The sequence below is a fragment of the Pinus tabuliformis genome, chromosome 2_2, assembly GCF_031772625.1.
Source record: "Pinus tabuliformis cultivar Carrire ecotype Pingquan chromosome 2_2, CPIR1, whole genome shotgun sequence".
In the NCBI taxonomy this organism is placed as follows: domain Eukaryota; kingdom Viridiplantae; phylum Streptophyta; class Pinopsida; order Pinales; family Pinaceae; genus Pinus; species Pinus tabuliformis.
In genome coordinates, this window is record NC_142300.1 from 443,909,646 (window position 1) to 443,928,289 (window position 18,644).

Consider the following 18,644-nt stretch of genomic DNA (forward strand, 5'->3'; position numbering starts at 1 on the left):
AATTTCATATCTATGTGTGAAGTGAATATTACTCATTTTAATCCTATTTACTTCTCAACAATTTCTCAGTTATTCTCATATTGGGCTAAGTACATCAGGTCAACCACACCACATTTGTTCAGGATGGACAAAGAAGACTCATATGAGTAGGACGAAGATTTAAGGGCCTGTGACATTTCTGTGCACAAAATTATTTGAGGAAGGATTAAAATTTGAGAGCGGGAATTCTGATTTTTTTGCACACAAACCTTACATATTTTCTGATTCCATACTATTAAACATAGTTTCCTTTTATTCAATGCTATTTATATGACCTCTTATTTTGGAGTAAGAGTCCCTATGCTCATGATGTGCAAGAATTTTTTGAATTGAAATATTTTTTTAAAACAAAAATTTGGAAATGAATGCATATTGTTCCTCTGATCGCTTTCATTTCTTAATGCATGTACCTTCTCTTCACTTCTTAAGTTTACTCATGTTGATATCTCACCCAATATTGGCATATTGTGCTCCACATGTTTTTCGAATATCATACACCTTGTTTTCTTGCTCAAAACAATTTGCTATTTTTCCCTGTGATTGTATATCTATTTGAAAGCAAAGCTTGGTATTGAAACTATAATGCACTAAACTGCTATTGTTTTCAACATATTTTATTCTGAAGCTCTATATTTTTAGGCTTACATGTAAATATATTTTTCAAACATCACTTGTATTTCCTAAGAAATTTTTAAAGTAAAAGTTTTTTTCAAAAATAAAACTCTCAGTTGAGTGCATATTGACCTAGAGGATTGATTCCCTATTATGTCTTTCATTTATTAAATGGATGTATATGGCATTCAATTCTTAACTTTATTCATGTATATCTATGGCAAAATATTTCCACATTCTCTTAAATACTCCTTAGCATATGGCACACTATCATTTTTCCTTTGTCAAAACGAACTAGTTTCTGCTCTATGCTGACATACTTTTTTTGCACTGAATCACAGTATTGTAATTATATTGCACTAAACTCCTCATGTTTTCAAGATAGTCTCTTTTCAAGTTTCTTATTTATGCCATTGCATGCAAACATATTTATGCAACAAGATTTGTATTTCTAATCAATTTTTTATGACATATATTTTTCCAACACAAAAGTCGGACTTGAATGTGTATTTACCTATAATGTTAATTCCTTATCATCACTTTAATTTCTTAATGCATATATTTTCCACCTAGCTCTTAGGTTTATCCATGTCTGTGTCTAGATGAATATTTAGATATTATCCTAAACACTTGTCAGCATATGTTACACTTATTTTTTTTTTGTTTCAAAGGAAATTGCATCTCTTCACTGATTCCATGTCTATTTCATAGCCAAGCGTCTTAGTCAAACTAGAGTGCAGATAATCACTCTCATTTAGAACATAAATTATTTTCATGTAACCTTTTTTTTTGGTGATACACACAAATATATTTTCCGAACAAGGTTTGTATTTCGACATGAAAATTTTCAAGTTTAAACTTTATGTAGAAAAAACCTTTGGCTTCAACGTGGGTTGTCCCACAATATTCATTTGTTGTCATGACTTTTATCTCTTAACGTACATATCTTGTAGTTAGTTTTTAACATTATTAATATATATCTGTGGCTAGATAGAAGGATATTTTGTTCTACACTTATCAAAATATCTTGCTATGTATTTCTTTCTGTAAAAGAAATTTTTTATATGTTTTTTTATTGCATATGTATTTCATAGTGAACCCTCTTATTCAAACTACAATGCACTTAATTGTCAATGTTATAATCATGACTTGTTTTCAAGTATTTTTTTCTTTTTTCTGTCATCATATGCAAATATATTTTTGGAAATTTTTTTTCGTTTCCCAATAAATTGTTGCAGTGAAACCTTTTGTAAAACAAAAGCGTGAGTTGAATTCCTATTTAGCTATCACACAGATTTCCTGTCTTCAATTTATTTTGTTAGTGCATGATTTTCCTACTCTTATGTTGACTTTATTGATGTGTAGATCTTCCTATATACAATGATATTATGTTCAACACTTCTTACCATATCTTGAACTTTCTTTTCTCTCTCAAAGCACATTGTTATATTTCGTCTTACTGCATATAGTTTTTACTATGAGCCCTGACATTCAAATGACAATGCACCTGATTGTTCTGCTTCCCAACAAAAGTTCTCTCTAGGAAATGTGTTTTCTGGAGATACATGCAATAATATTTTCTTTAGAATATTATAATAAACAAAATAAATATGTGTTGTATGACTACATATATTTTTAACTGTGAACCCTTACATTCAAACAAAAATGCACCTAATTCTTTTGCTTCTCAACAAAATTTATTTCCAAGCAATGTATTTTCTGGTGATACAGGCAAAAATAATTTTTTTACAATATTGTAATTGAACAAAATAAATTTGTTACAATGATATTTTCTTTAACTATTCATCCTCCTTCTTCCTAAGTGTGACATATTCATTTTTTTTTCATTTTAGAAAAACCTTGAAAATAACAAGATGATGAAATCTGGAAACCATCCAACTATTTCACTCTTGATATAACTGTAAATGTTAAACCCTTCCTCTCTCTATCTCCTATGTCAAAAGTGGCTCATTGCAAACTCATCCCCTAAAATTTTCGTATACTAAACACCCACACAATTTTTAAAGTCATTTATTTAAGATTCCCTCTAACAACTGGTATTACAGGCACAATATTTGGACAATTTATATCAAATGGAACACAAGTGTACTTCTGAAAAATAACTATAGAAAACACTAGAAGTTCAGGCAGATTTGAACAAGCCATATAGTAGATATCCTCAACATATCCAAGCGCACCATTTAGCAACACAACTTCAATCCACAAATTACATGTCAACATGAAAGCACTTCATGACATAACGACACGTCATGCTCCAACACATCATTCTTGTTGTCAACTATTTCGGCTCTTCTGCTCTGCTCTGCAACACACCTCGCAATTAGGAAATTCAATGATTTGAGCATATTTTGATTGTTTAGGTCAACCAAATTATGCGTTACAGACAAGTGAACCAAAGAATCAAATAAATGCTTTTCCTCTAGACGCAGGCAATTGTCAACACATGACATGAGAAGATCCCAATCATGCGGAGTAGGATGTGCAATTCTGATATTGGTTAAAGGTATGCAAAAAGATGCTTGTCTAGGATCATCTCCCTATTGCTTGAATATATTATCACAATTGACAACAATATTGAAGCTTTCACACAGCATGTTCCCTAATGTTCTCCCTGCATACAAAGGTTTATCCTTGACAAAGCATTTGCCCAAGGTCACCCACAAGAATCAATGACCTACCACTAAAGGGAGAGTCCTTGTTTTTAGGAAAAGCTTCTTGCAAATGGGCATCTATTTGTATAAAAAAACTCGAACCTATGAAGCTCATCTCATTGATCAGAACATAACACATGTCCCTCATTTCTTCTTGAAACGTTTCTAGTGCTTTCCACTCAGCGGTTTCATATCTTTTATAGGAATTTTTAAAGTTGAGTGTATTGTTTTTCCATGTATATTGAAAGAAACAATGCCAAAAGGAGCAAGAAATAATAGTGGAATTCTACCATTCGCTGCAGAAGTAGAAAGAGCATGACAAATACAGTGAATAAGAGAATAATTCCTAGTTCCAGCTATTCCTTAAATAATCATTTTCAAAGCATCATTCTTTTCAACATTAACAAAGTGGTGTAAAACAATCTCAAAAGAAGCTCGTTGTTTCTTAGATAAAGAGAAAGGTGGTACTACTCTCTCCCCAATTGATTCACCATTAACAACACCCACTGACTGAGAATCTTTTATAAAATGGATAACCTATTCAACAATTTCATTTGGCACCATGAGTGATTCTGGCTCCAGAAAATGGTACATAAGATGATAATTCGGTGCCATAAAAGAAGCAATTGTTTGTCCCCTGGCACTATTGACAGTCATAGTCTTTGAATCTTTATGGGATAGTATCCAGATGGCATAATTTGTGCATGGAAAAGCTAGATATCTACATGCAATCTTGTGTAGACATGATCATTTGACATTGACATACATCTACCGGTCTTCCAGATATGCTTTGACGGTTCTTGGTGAGAAAATTCCATTCATCTTTTGCCATGTGATATTTGATTCCTTTTCTACAAACAATTGAGTGTATGAGTAAACATGCAAGTAAACTGACGTAGTCACAACTACCTACCTGGTGTTTCTCTCTATCGTATCCTTTGAATAAGATATCCTTGGTGCCATGATGTCAGTGATTAATGAAGAGAAATTCTCAAAACCTGCAATACCTGTGTGAGGAAAAATCACTCATGGAAGACATAAATCAGCTTCAAAAAAATGATTTTCTAAGCAAGATAAAGAAACAAACACATGGAGTGACTGAGAAAATTTCACAAATTTTGAGGTGAAGGAGGGAGACTGGTTGCTTGAACTATGCATTACTTAGTCTCAACAGCTAGTGGTGTAGCCTGGGGCTAGACACTGCACAATGCATAGTTCTTCTTGGGTAGACTGAGGTGGAGACTATGTATTTTGACTTCTCAGTGGCAAATGGATTTAAACAAGAATGCAACAAATTACAGAGACAACCATAAATACATAGATGCAATAAAAAATAATACTTCATTTCATTAATGTAAAATACTGAAATATGCTTACAAACAGAAATGGAAATAAACTAGCTCGGGTGATGGTAGCTTATCCCGGATTTAAACAGGAATGCAACAAATTATAGAGATAACCATAAATATAGATATGCAGTAGAAATAATACTTCATCTCATTAATGTAAAACACTGAAATATGCTTACAAACGGAAATGGAAATAAACTAGCTCGGGCGATGGTAGCTTATCTATGAGGAGAGATGTGGCGGCTACATGCCTCTAAACTATCTTACAATGAGGTTCAAAGGCCTATTTATTGTTGAGAAACAATGGAAAACCATAAACATACAAAACCATAACCCTAGGAGATGAAGCGCCAAACTATGGGCTCCGTTTTGGGTAAATTGGTACATCAACTTCTCAGGGTCGTAACTTTGGCATACGATCTTCGTTTGATGCGCACAATACCTCATTAGAAAGATATATCCTAGGACTACAACTTTTAGATGACAATTAGAAATCCATGGACCCATGGTGCTCCTATTTTTCCCAAAAAAAGTCATTTAGGGCCTCAAAATAGCTACGGAAGTTCAGGACCCGAAAAACTGCTAAATATAGTAAATTGTTCTATAATTAAGGAAACTGAAAAAAACTGAAAGAGACAGTTATGGGGGTCCAAGTGGGATAGATGGGTGGCCACCAACATCCACCTAGATCATTCCTCCCCCCTTAGGAAGAAATGGTCCCAATTGCATTGAGTTCCTCCATGAGATAAGGAAACTTCTGCTGAACTTGGTCCCTAGTGAGTTGTTCTGCAACCTCTGATGTGTCCAGTAATGGTGGAAAGCGTGGTCAAGAGTGATCCACATTGAACACCCAGTGCAAGTGAAGGAATGGGGGAATGTTGTGCTCCAAAGCATTGTTTCCCACATCCTTGATAATGGTGTAAGGAACATATCAGAGTGGTCTAAGCTTCTGATGGGCTCTGGTAGGGCGTTCTTACTACCGATGCAACTAGACTTCATCACCCACTTGAAACTTGTGTGGTACTTGATGCTAATCATATCACTGCTTGTACTTGGCATTTTCCATAATGAAGTGGCGATAGATTGCCCGTTGGGTGGAGGTGCTCCAGAAGTCAGATCGGATGAATTCTTAACCTGATAGTGTAATGCTACCCCTGTGGGTGAGGAGAAGATGTCCCTGTCTTCTTTCATGACCATATCCATCCCCTTCTGCTTCATGGAGAAACCCTTCCCGATGTCCATGGATGTGGCTATGATATTCCCCTTACTTTGAGAGTGAACCAGACAAAATAAATTTCCTAGTCTGGGAGATGATCTTACTGCCTTTCTTAGCAGAGATCAAAGAAGTGGTGGTAGGTGGGGCTACCTCCGGTATCCTGTATAATGTATTACAAAAAGAAATAATAACAGCGTGAGGCCTTGAATCATACACAACATGTTGCTTCCACAAGTATGGTTATCCTAATATACATCACAAACATCAAGTAGTGCAACATCACACAATACCTCATCTGTGAAGGGCTTGATGCTGTAGGGAATGCGGCACTGCTGGCGGACTCAAAGATATCGTCCTTGGTGAAGCCACCCGATGTTGTACAATTGCAGGTGTGGTATGGTTGGTATTCCTAGCTGCTTCACGACCTCTGCTGAAATGAGGTTCTTTTGGCTCCCATTGTCAACAATGAATTGTAGTGGTGAACCCTTCACCCACATCTATGATGGAAAAGACGCTCCCCCTCATCTGGATCTTCAGGCTCATTCTTTTGGATCTTGGCAGCGGCAACAGTGGTGCGGGGCTCGGCATCAATGATTTTCTTTCGGTTCTGACTCAGGTTCGCAACATGAATCTGATTTTGAAGCCTTCAACTTAGCCAACAACAATTGCTTGGTCCGACACTCACTTGTGTTATGAGTGGGGCTCTTGTGGAACTCAAACCACTTTCCTATGTCCTTCTTTGACTTCGTGGTGTTGTTCTTTTCTTTCACCTTCGATAGCTTGTCTTAGGTCACCCCACCTTGGCTTTTTCCTTTATTCTTCAGATTTGTAGATCCAAATTCTCACTTCTTTTGTTTAAACTTCTGCTCGATCTTGACAGCGTATTGTTACGTCATGCCGAGCGAGGAGATTTTCAAGAAATCCATCTCATCCTTGATGTATCTATGTAGGCAGCCGTAGTATTTGAGTACCAAATGCAGCTTAGAATCCTTGATACCCAACTTTGTGCGAAGGGTATGAAAAATATTTGTGAACTCTGACACATCTTGGTCCCTTCCCTGCCGCAATGTGGTCCACTTTCTGTATTAATCCTCATAGATTTTGACAGGGTAGTATTGCTCCTTGATGGCATCCCGAAATGAATTCGAAGTGGGTGAAACTCAAAATAGTGAGCCCATACTTTTATCCTTCTGCTCGCAATAGGTTTGCCACTAGTCCTTGAAGTGGGGGGCTCCTTTGAGAAGTGTAAAAGCGATCTTTTCCTGGCTGGAAAAATCATGAATAGAAAAGTAACCTTCTAATAAATTTAACCATTTATCTATGACATTTGCATTTATTTGAACCTCGAATATGGGGATTTCAAAGTTAACTTGTACTTTAAAGGGTGTGGCATTTCCAGCGTAGCTGTTGGAAGCAGATGTGTCGCCCCTAGGTAGCTACTGAAGGATCTGGGAAAAGTTTTCCATCGTCGCATTCCTTTGTTGCTCAAGGGCTTCCTCGAGCAACATTTTTATAGGATCTCCTCCTCCCTCGTCTTTCTTTTCATTCGCCATGGGAGGTCGTCAGGATTTGAGAGGCTGGTCTTGCAAGGGTTCGACCAGTTCAAGACCTAACTCCTTATATCCCGACCTCATTGAAGACATGCAAAGAAAAACAAAGAAAGAGTAGACCACTCTGATACCACTGATCCGAATTTAAAGAGGAATGCAACAAATTATAGAAATAACCATAAATATAGAGATGCAGCAGAAATAATAATTCATTCCATTAATGTAAAATACTGAAATATGCTTACAAATACAAATGGAAATAAACTAGCTCGGGCGATGGTAGATTATCTCTTAGGAGAGATGTGGTGGCTACATGCGTTTGAACTATCTTACAATGAGGTTCGAAGGCCTATTTATTGTTGAGAAACAATGGAAAACCCTAAACATCCAAAAACCTAACCCTAGGAGATGAAGCACCAAACTATGGGCCTCCTGTTGGGTAAATTTGTACATCAACTTCCCGGCGTCGTAACTTTGGCATACGATCTCTATTTGACGTGCACAATACCTCGTTAGAAAGATCTATCCAAGGACTACAACTTTGGGATCAGAAATATTGGTCCATGGACCAATGTTGCTTTGAGGTTTCCCAAAAAATGTCATTTAGGGCCTCAAAATAGCTCCAGAAATTTAGAACCCAAAAAACTGATAAAAATAGTAAACTGTGCTATAATTAAGGAAACTGAAATAAAATGAAAGAGACAGTTGTGGGGGTTCAAGTGGGATAGGTGGGTGGCCACCAACATCCACTGGATCATTCCTCCCCCCTTAAGAAGCAATGGTCCCCATTACGTTGAATTCCTCCATGAGATGAGGAGACTTCTGCTGAACTTGCTCCCTAGTGAGTTGTTATGCAACCTCTAATGTGTCTAGTAATGGTGGGAAGAATGGTCAAGGGCAATCCACATTGAACACTCGGTGTAAGAGAAGGAATGGGGGAATGCTGCACTCCAAAGTATTGTTTCCCACAACCTTGGTAATGGTGTAAGGACCATATCAGAGTGGTTTGAGCTTTTGATGGGATCTTGTAAGGCGTTCTTTCTGCAGATGCAACCAGACTTTGTCACCCACTTAAAACTTGTGTGGTACCTGATGTTGATCATGTCACTGCTTGTACTTGGAATTTTCCAGAATGCAGTGGTGATAGATCATCCCGTTTGGTGGAGGTGCTCTAAAAGTCAGATTGGACGAATGCTTGACTTGACAGTGCAATGATACCCCTCTGGGTGAGGAGAGGATGTCCCTATCTTCTTTCATGACCATATCCACCTGCTTCTGCTACATGGAGGAACCCTTCCCAGGGTCCGTGGATGTGGCTATGATCTTCCCCTTACTTTGAGAGAGAACCAAACAAAAAATAAATTTCCTAGTCTGGGAGATGATCTTAGTGCCTTTCTTAGCAGAGATCAAAGAAGTGGTGGTAGGTGGGGCTACCTCCGGTATCTTGTATAATGTATTACACAAAGAAATAATAATAGAGCGAGGCCTTGACTCATACACAACATGTCGCTTCCACAAGTATGGTTGGCCTAATAATACATCACAAACATCAACTGGTGCAACATCACAAAATACCTCATCTGTGAAGGGCTTGATGTTGTAGAGAAGGCGTCACTGCTGGCGGACTCAGAGATCTCGTCCTTGGTGAATCCACTCGATGTTGTATGGTTGTGGGTGTGGTATGGTTGGTAGTCCTAGCCACTTCACAACCTGTTATGAAACCAACTCAAGAAAAGATAGAAAAGATAGATCAACGCCTTAGAATTTAGCCTCTTCGAGGGGGCAACCTCCTTTACATTACATAAATGAACAATTCTTCGATGATTGAAATGAAAAAACCTCCTTTCTATATATAGGAGTCTAAGGAGTCACAATATAATCCAGCCGACCTAACAATAATAATATAAAGCCACAAAAATAACAATAGAGGGATTCTATGGGCACATTAATAACAATATGGGGGCAATGGGGCACAACAATATAAATAAGGGGTATAACTACAATAGTAATGGGGTAATCACTAGTATTATAGGGACCCAACATGCCCCTCTCCTTCAAAAAAGTGTTGTCCTCAACGCTTGAGTAGTTCTGGATACTTCTGCATAAAATTCTCATCCTCCCATGTGGAATCTTCAGCGGATAAGTTCTTCCACTTGATAAGATACTCTGAAATTGATCGATTTCGTAGCTGTCGAGTTCTTGTTTCTGTGACTGCTTCCGGTTCCAATATAATTTTTCCTTCCTCGTCAAGTTCTGGCAATATTGTTTGAACTGGGAGCTTGTCGCCTATAACCTTCTTTAAACATGAAACATGGAAAACTGGGTGCAATCGAGAAGCTGCAGGAAGCTCCAATTTGTATGCCATAGTACCAATCTTTTGCAACACCTTGTACGGACCATAATACTTTGGTGATAATTTATTATCCTTCTTAGCTTGCTTGAGGGACATTTGCTTATATGGTTGTAGCCGTAGGAATACCCAATCACCTACATCAAAACTTCTTTCACTGCGATGTTGATCTGCCTGTTGTTTCATTCTATTCTGTGCCAACACGAGGTTATCCTTTAAGAGTTGGAGGACTTGTTGTTGATGTTCGATGTGATGTTCCACTGCCTGAACCTTAGAATTTTCTCTTAAATATGATGTGATGGATGGTGGTTGATACCCATAAAGTGCCATAAATGGGGTCATTTTTGTTGCTGTATGGAAGGAAGTGTTATACCACCATTCAGCCAGAGGCAACCATTTGACCCATTGTGTCTGTTTATCAGATACAAAGCAACGAAGATATCCTTCCAAACATTTGTTTACTATCTCAGTTTTCCCATCAGATTGAGGATGATAAGATGAGCTATGAGCTAACTGAGTACCAAGACAAGAAAATAATTCTGTCCAAAAATTTCCAGTGAAAATGGGATCTCTGTCACTTACAATAATCTTTGGGTTTCCATGTAGCTTTTGAATTGTTTCCATAAATGCAGTAGAAACTGTACTGGCTTTAAATGGATGTGATAATGCACAAAAGTGTGCATACTTGGTAAGTCTGTCAACTACCACCATGATGACACTCTTTCCCTCAGACTTGGGTAAACCTGTGATAAAATCCATTGAAACCTCCTCCCAACGTTGGCTTGGAATGGATAAAGGTTGTAATAGACCCGGTGTCTTAATTGTTTCAACTTTATTTTGTTGGCAAACCAAACATTCTGCCACAAACTTTTGAATATCTGATTTAAGGCCATCCCAAAAAAATTCCTTCTTAACCCTGTGGTAAGTTTTTAAAAATCCTGAGTGCCCTCCTAAGGGAGAAGTGTGCAATTCCATAAGAATCTTTTGTTTTAGCTGGGAATTCTTACAGAGGTATAAGCGATCTTTGTACCATAACGAATCATTTTTCCAGCTAAATGTATCAGACGTACTGGAATCTTGTTGTAGCTTTCGAATAAGTGCCCACACTTCTTCGTCATTCTTCCATTCCTCCCTTGCTTCATTTATCCAATCTGGTTGGATAATAGAAATGGCGCACAACAATGCTTCCACATCCTCATCCTTTCTTGAGAGTGCATCTGCCACCACATTTTGCTTCCCTTTTTTGTAGATGATTTCAAAGTCATAACCCAACATCTTTGTGACCCACTTTTGTTGCTCTTCAGAGGATAATCTTTGTTCTAAAAAGTATTTAAGGCTATCATGATCCGTTTTTACCTTGAAGTGTCTTCCCATTAGGTAGGGTCGCCATTTCTTAAGTGCATGGAGTATTGCCAACATTTCCTTCTCATAAATAGCTTTGCTTAAAAACTTTCCCTTGATTGGACGACTTTCAAAAGCAATGGGTCTTTCATCTTGCATTAGAACAACACCAATTCCATTTCCTGAAGCATCACATTCCACAATAAAGGTTTTTGTGAAGTCCGGTGTAGCTAAGACCGGTGCTTGGCACATTGCCTCTTTAAGATGTTCAAAGGCCTTTGTTGCTTCCGGAGTCCATGAAAATGCATCTTTCTTCAATAATGTTGTTAGAGGTGCTGCTATTCTCCCATAATTCTTAACAAACTTGCGATAATACCCTGTCAACCCAAGAAATCCTCGCAGATGCTTTATGGATGTGGGGATTTTCCATTCCTTAATGGCTTTAATTTTGCTAGGGTCTACCTTAACTCCTTCATGAGATACAATATGACCCAAATATTCCACCTCCTGGACTCCAAAGAAACATTTGGATCTTTTTGCATATAATTGTTTCTCCTCCAATAGTTGTAGCACCCTGTCAACATGTTCAACATGATCCTTCCAAGACTTGCTGTAGATTAGTATATCATCAAAAAATACTAACACAAATTTTCTAAGGAATGGTTTGAAAATTGAATTCATCAAACCTTGAAATGTTGAAGGTGCATTGGTAAGGCCAAAAGGCATGACCAAAAATTCATAATGACCCTCATGAGTTCTAAATGCCGTTTTCGGAATGTCTTCAATCTTCATTCTGATTTGATGATATCCTGAACGAAGATCCAACTTGGTGAAGTAAATTGATCCATGCAATTCATCCAGTAATTCATCAATGACAGGAATGGGGAACTTATCTTTAATAGTGAGCTTGTTGAGCTCCCTATAATCCGGACACATGCGCCATGATCCATCCTTCTTGTGCACCAATACTACTGGAGCAGAGAAAGAACTTTGACTCGGTTGAATTATACCAGCCTCTAGCATTTCTGCAACCATACGTTCAATTTCACTTTTTTGGACATAGGGATATCTGTACGGCCTGATGTTTGGAGGAACACTTCCTGGAATCAGATGAATAGCATGATCATGATCACGCATAGGTGGGAGACCTTTGGGAGTCTCAAATACCTTGGAATGATTGTCCAGGACTTTTTGGAGATCTGGAGAAATAGATGATTCCAATGTGGAAACATCTAGCGAACATAATTGTGCAATTACACCTCTTTGCTCCTTTTTTAGAAGCTTTGTCATACCATTAGAGCTGATTATCTTTCCTGGTTTCCCTGCAATACCCCTTAATTCAACTTCCTTTCCTTCCGTAGAAAATTTGATGAAAAGTTCTTGAAAATTAAAAGCTATTGTACCCAAGGATTGTAGCCATTGGACTCCTAGTACAACATCAGCACCTCCCATTGGAATGGAAAGCATTGGGCTAGTCAATACATATTCTCCCATGGATAGCTTGATATTATGGCACTTTCCAGAGCAATTTATTGTTCCTCCATTTGCAATCATCACTTGACACTCTGGTGCTGGATATAGGAAGCAATTCAATTCTTTTGCTACCCTACAATGAATAAAATTGTGGGTGCTTCCTGAATCAATCAACACTATTACCTTTTTCTTCTTGATTTGTCCTTCTATCTTGATGGTTTGAGGAGTGGTAATTCCCGCCAATGCATTACAAGATATGGTCGGATTTATTTGTTCTTCATCTAGGCTTTGTTCCTGGAGTATATCCTCTTCTTTTGACCTTTCTTGCTCCTTTTCTTCTTCCTCTTCACAATCTATGTAGAATAATTTCTTCTCAGCACACTTATGACCTTTAGTGTATTTGCTATCACAACTGTAACAAAGCCCTTTTGCTCTTTTTTCTTCCAATTGTTGTGGTGTCAACCTTATAGGTTGTGGAAGACTAGGGGCAACAACACTTCCGTCTTTATAGTTGTGAGTGGTATGCTTCCTGGTTGCCATAATTTTGCTTTCCATTTTTCTTGCTAACCTGAATGCCTTCTCTAATGAATCAGGTTCCCAAAGGCGAACATCATGTTGGATATTATCCTTTAAAGACCCTATGAACACATCAATCCTATGCTCCTCTGGAATATCTTTTACCCTTATGTTCAATTTTTGGAACTCCTCAATGTGCTCCATTATTGAACCCTTTTGTTTGAGACTTATCAATTGGCTAAAAAAAGTGTTGCTTTTTGTATCCTCATAATGTGCTATCAATTCTTCCGTAAAAATTGCCCAAGTGATAAATTGTTTACGAGAGCAAAGCCATTGATACCATACAAACTGATTTGGTTCCAAATATAAAGTTGCCATACGTACCTTTTGTGTGTTTTGCACATTATTGAGATCGAAGAATTGCTCCATCTGTAATATCCATGTGGCGGGATCCTTGCCATCAAACTTCCTCATATCGATTTTTGGAATATGGTGGGTCTTTGATCCAACATTAGAGTCTATGGAATCATGATTAACATTTCTTTTGTTCACATCATGAGTTTCCTTTACAACCTTTTCACCATTAGTAAGTATTTCTTGTAGAAAATTTGTCAAATCTGTCTTCAAATCTGCCATGTCTGTCTTCAAATCTATCCTCAAATCTGTCTTCAGATCATCCATCTTAGCTTCCATGCCCTTTATCTTAGATTCCACGCCATTTATCTTAGCATCTGTTAGCTTTTGTGAGCGTGACATTTGTTGCACTTGTTCTTGTAATTTTGATATATCATGTAGCATTTCTTCCTCTTCTTCATGAGTCATGCTAGAGCTTTCAGGTTCCTTACTAGGTGTTTTCATTTTCTTTCCTCGGGGCATCAGTTACCGATAATAATGCTTTACTATGCCCTTTGAATTCCTTCAAACCAAGCTTATGCAAAAATTAAAAAAAAAAAACTACACACCTTTTTTTACTTTGTAGAAGCTTGATATTGAATCTGATGTATCTCTGTAATTTCGAATCATCTAATTCTAAAATTGTGACCCATAGTAGCCTTCTATGTCCTCTTTCCAATGCCACTAGTCTGATGCAAATTGGATTCTCCAAGAAAGAGTTATGCACAATCTCCCGCAGTGACCTTCTTACGAAATTTCAATCTGATGCTCAGAAAGAAAGTTATGACGATTTTCCCCAGGTCACCTGTTTTGAATGTAATTCAGGAGTCTACAAAAAGACCAACTTCCTCAGATCATATCTCCGAAAATATCACGTGAAATGCTCTGAAATTCGGACCCAAGGTTCAGCGTGATTTCTTCTCAAATGGGTATTTTTTGCGACTTCTGAAACGTCACAAAAAAAAAGTTATAGCGAAAATTCCACGATGACCTGTTTGGAGCAGCGAAACCCTAGAATTTAGCCTCTTCGAGGGGGCAACCTCCTTTACATTACATAAATGAACAATTCTTCGATGATTGAAATGACAAAACCTCCTTTCTATATATAGGAGTCTAAGGAGTCACAATATAATCCAGCTGACCTAACAATAATAATATAAAGCCACAAAAATAACAATAGAGGGATTCTATGGGCACATTAATAACAATATGGGGGCAATGGGGGCACAACAATATAAATAAGGGGTATAACTACAATAGTAATGGGGTAATCACTAGTATTATAGGGACCCAACACAACCTCTGCTGTAATGAGGTTCTTTGGACGCCCACTGTCAATAATGAATTTTAGCAGAGAACCCTTCACCCACATCTATGAGTGGAAAAGACGCTCCCCCTCCTCTGGACCTTCAGGCTCAATCTTTTGGATCTTGGCGGTGGCAACAATGGTGCTAGGCTCCACATCAATGATTTGCTTACCTTTTTCATTCCCTTGTCGGGTTCTGAGTCAGGGTTGGAACATGCATCTGATTCTAAAGCCTTCAACTCGGCCACCAGCGACTACTTGGTCTGACACTCACTTGTGTTATGAGTGGGGCTCTTATGGAACTCACATCACTTTCCTATGTCCTTATTTGAATTTTTTGTGTTGTTCTTTTCTTGTGCCTTCAACGGGTTGTCTTGGGTCACCCCACCTTAGCTTTGTCCTTTGTTCTTCGGATTCGCAGATCCAAAGTCTCGCTTCTTTTGTTTAAACTTCTGCTTGATCTTGACAGCATATTGGTACGCCATGCTGAGCAAGGAGATGTTCAGGAACTCCATCTTGTCCTGGATGTATCTATGTAGGCAACTGTAGTATTTGAGTACCAAATGCAGCTCAGAATCCTTGATATCCAATTTTGTGTGAAGGGTATGAAAAATATTTGTGAACTCCAACACATCTTGGTCCCTTTCGTGCCGCAGCATGGTCCACTTTTGGTATTTATCCTAATAGATTTTGACAAGGTAGTACTACTCCTTGATGGCATCCCGGAATGAATTCCAAGTGGATGCAACTCAAAATAGTGAGTCCGTACTTTCATCCTTCTGTTTGTAGTAGGTTTCCCACCAGTACTTGACGTGGGGGGTTGCTTTAAGAAGTGAAAAAGTGATCTTTTCCCAGTTGGAGAAATCATGAATAGAAAAATAACCTTCTAGCAGATTTAACCATTTATCTACGACATATGCATCTATCTGACCCTTAAATATGGGCATTTCAAAGTTAACTTGTACCTTAAATGGTGTGGCATTTCCAGCGTAGTTTTTGGAAGCAGATGCATCACCCCTGGATAGCCACTGAAGGATCTGGGAAATTTTTTCCATCATCACGTTCCTTTGTCGTTGGAGCACTTCTTCGAGCAAGATTTTGATAAGATCTTCTACACCCTCGTCTTTCTTTTCATCTTCCATGGGAGGCCGTCGGGATTTGTGAGGCTGGTCTTGCAAGGGTTTTACTAGTTCAAGCCCTAACTCCTTATATCCTGACCTCGTTGGGGACATGCAAAGAAAAATAGAGAAAGAGCAGACCACTCTGGTACTAGTGATTCAGATTTAAAGAGGAACGCAACAAACTACAGAGATAACCATATATATAGAGATGTAGTAGAAATAATACTTCATTTCATTAATATAAAATACTGAAATATGCTTACAAACAGAAATGGAAATGAACTAGCTCAAGCGATGGTAGCTTATCTCTGAGGAGAGGTGTGGCGGCTACATGCCTCTGAACTGTCTTACCATGAGGCTTGAAGGTCTATTTATTGTTGACAAATAATGGAAAACCCTAAACATCCAAAAACCTAACCCTAGGGGATGAAGCACCAAACTATGGGCCCCATTTTGGGTAAATTGGTACATCAACTTCCCGGGGACGTAACTTTGGCATACGATCTCTGTTTGATGTGAAAAATACCTCGTTAGAAAGATCTATCTAAGGAATACAAATTTGGGATGAGAAACATTAGTCCATGTGTTATAGACATTTTTGTGCCTCGCAGCATGGAGCATGAAATGTCAATAATTACAGGGATCCTCAGTCCCTAAACATGTTGTTCTTACCCCTAAAAGAACAAGGTCATCAAACAACAGCACTTCCAATCAGTTCTCCACCTGAAAACACTTCAAAACAGGCTTATTTTGGATCATGTCAGTTGCTCCACTGAGCTTCTGCGCTGGAATGCAACTGTCCCTCTTTGTACCTGCGCTGGAAGTCAAAAGTAATGAAGGCTACCTGCGCTGGAAGTCAAAAGTAATGAAGGCTACCTGCGCTGGGCGAGATTGGCCAAGTGGCACAGTCATCCTGCAAGGTGTCAACTGCCCAGGAAGCTTCCAAACTGACACTTGGTTCATAAGATTCGCCCTGTGATGAGTAAGAGGTACTTGATCACCATGTGTAACCAAGGATCTCCAAGTGGACTCAAGAACTGAAGATTAACTGAAGAGGGAGAGGACACTAGTCAGCTCTATGCCAGCCTCAAGCTGACTCATCCTCTCTTCTTCTCTCCTATATATAGAGCTCTTCTATGAGGTCTAAGGAGGCTGGAATTTTGTGTAAAGCAAGGAGGTGCTGTTGGATTACAGTTAGAGCTATTGGGTGATTGTTTTACTAGAGGTGAAGAGGAGAGTTCTTACTGCTGGGGAGGTGCTGCTGGATTGGAGCCATCATTGGTTGTAACCTTCTCAGAACCCTGTTACTTCTATCAATAAAGTTTTGCATGTTCTCCTATATACTTGTGTTGCATTGATGTATTGTATTTACATGTATATTTGATTCACTCTAATCCATGCATCAGTTATGAGTACTTGTATCTTGTAGTTTCCTCTCTCGTTTTGTGCAGGGCTTGTGTGTAGCTGGACCGGCAAAGAGAGCAAGGAGCTGGGAACAAGAGACAAAGAGAGAGGATCAAGATCGACCAAGCGAAGGATACCAGGTTGGTTGATCATTTCTTCCCCCTCTCTGTACTTTCATAAAGGAAAACATCAAAGCTTTACTTTCAGTTGTTGCTAAAGACTGTCACCTTTAGAGTAGGGATAGGGTCATCCGCATCGGATACTTTTCCCCACAAAAAACTGGCGACTCCGCTGGGGAGCCTAGTATCTTGTTGGTGTTTGTAGTACTTTGCTATTCATTTCTTGAAGAAAAGAGTACCAAATCGAAAAGATTTTGACTATATCAAAAGCGAAGTAGAGGGATTGCTACTCTTGCTCATTTGCTGAGCAAATTCAAGATTTGAAGAGCTTATCTACAAAAGACTCTTTACTCTTTGTGATAGATCTTCATCCTCTTGATCATACCTTAGCCTGTACTTGACCTATAGCTTTTTATTTCATCAAAAACAGTGCATTTTTGAGCTTTTTATGACCCGGAAAACTTTGTAGACGAAACTCTCGTGAGTCAGTGCAGGCTGTACACAGGCAGCCTGCATTACAGCGCAGGTACTCCCTTCGGGAACTGCGCTGAGAGTGAAATTGGCAGACTAGAACCTGCGCTGGTCCAGTTAGCCCTTGTCTTGCTCAGTTTTCCCATTGTGTCTTGGCCCTGTTTGCACTTGTTTTTGGCTGATTGCTTGCTGGTTATTGTACTTGCTGTAAGCCACTTCTCCTTGACATTATTCCGCCTCAGTTGTGTGATGAAACTGTGAATGTTCTTTCAGTATTTCTTGTTGCAGTTACAGTTTCCCATTGTGAAAAGCGAACCAGTATAGCTGTGACCTCTTAGATCCTGAACTGTAAAAGTGTCTTTGTGATCTTAAGAGCTAGTTTTATTACTGTTCATAGCTGTTTGAGTTTGTTCGATTTGCATTTCATGGTTTGAATCTATATATTTCCTGTGTTTTTAAACAAGTCTATCATAAGGTGTCTTTTTGATTGTGGACAAGCTTGTTTATTTCTACTTGAAATTAGATTCAAAATCATACAACAGTTTCCTTTTTGTCTAGCATCAACATTAAGGATAACGAAAAGAAATACATGCATTGTGCATTTTGCATTTGACTGTATGCTTGACGATTTAGGAAGATGTGCATTTTAGTGTGTGTTCTTTGATCTGTGGAAAAAGTTGTGTCCTTCTTTTCCCTCAAGTAGATTAAGGTT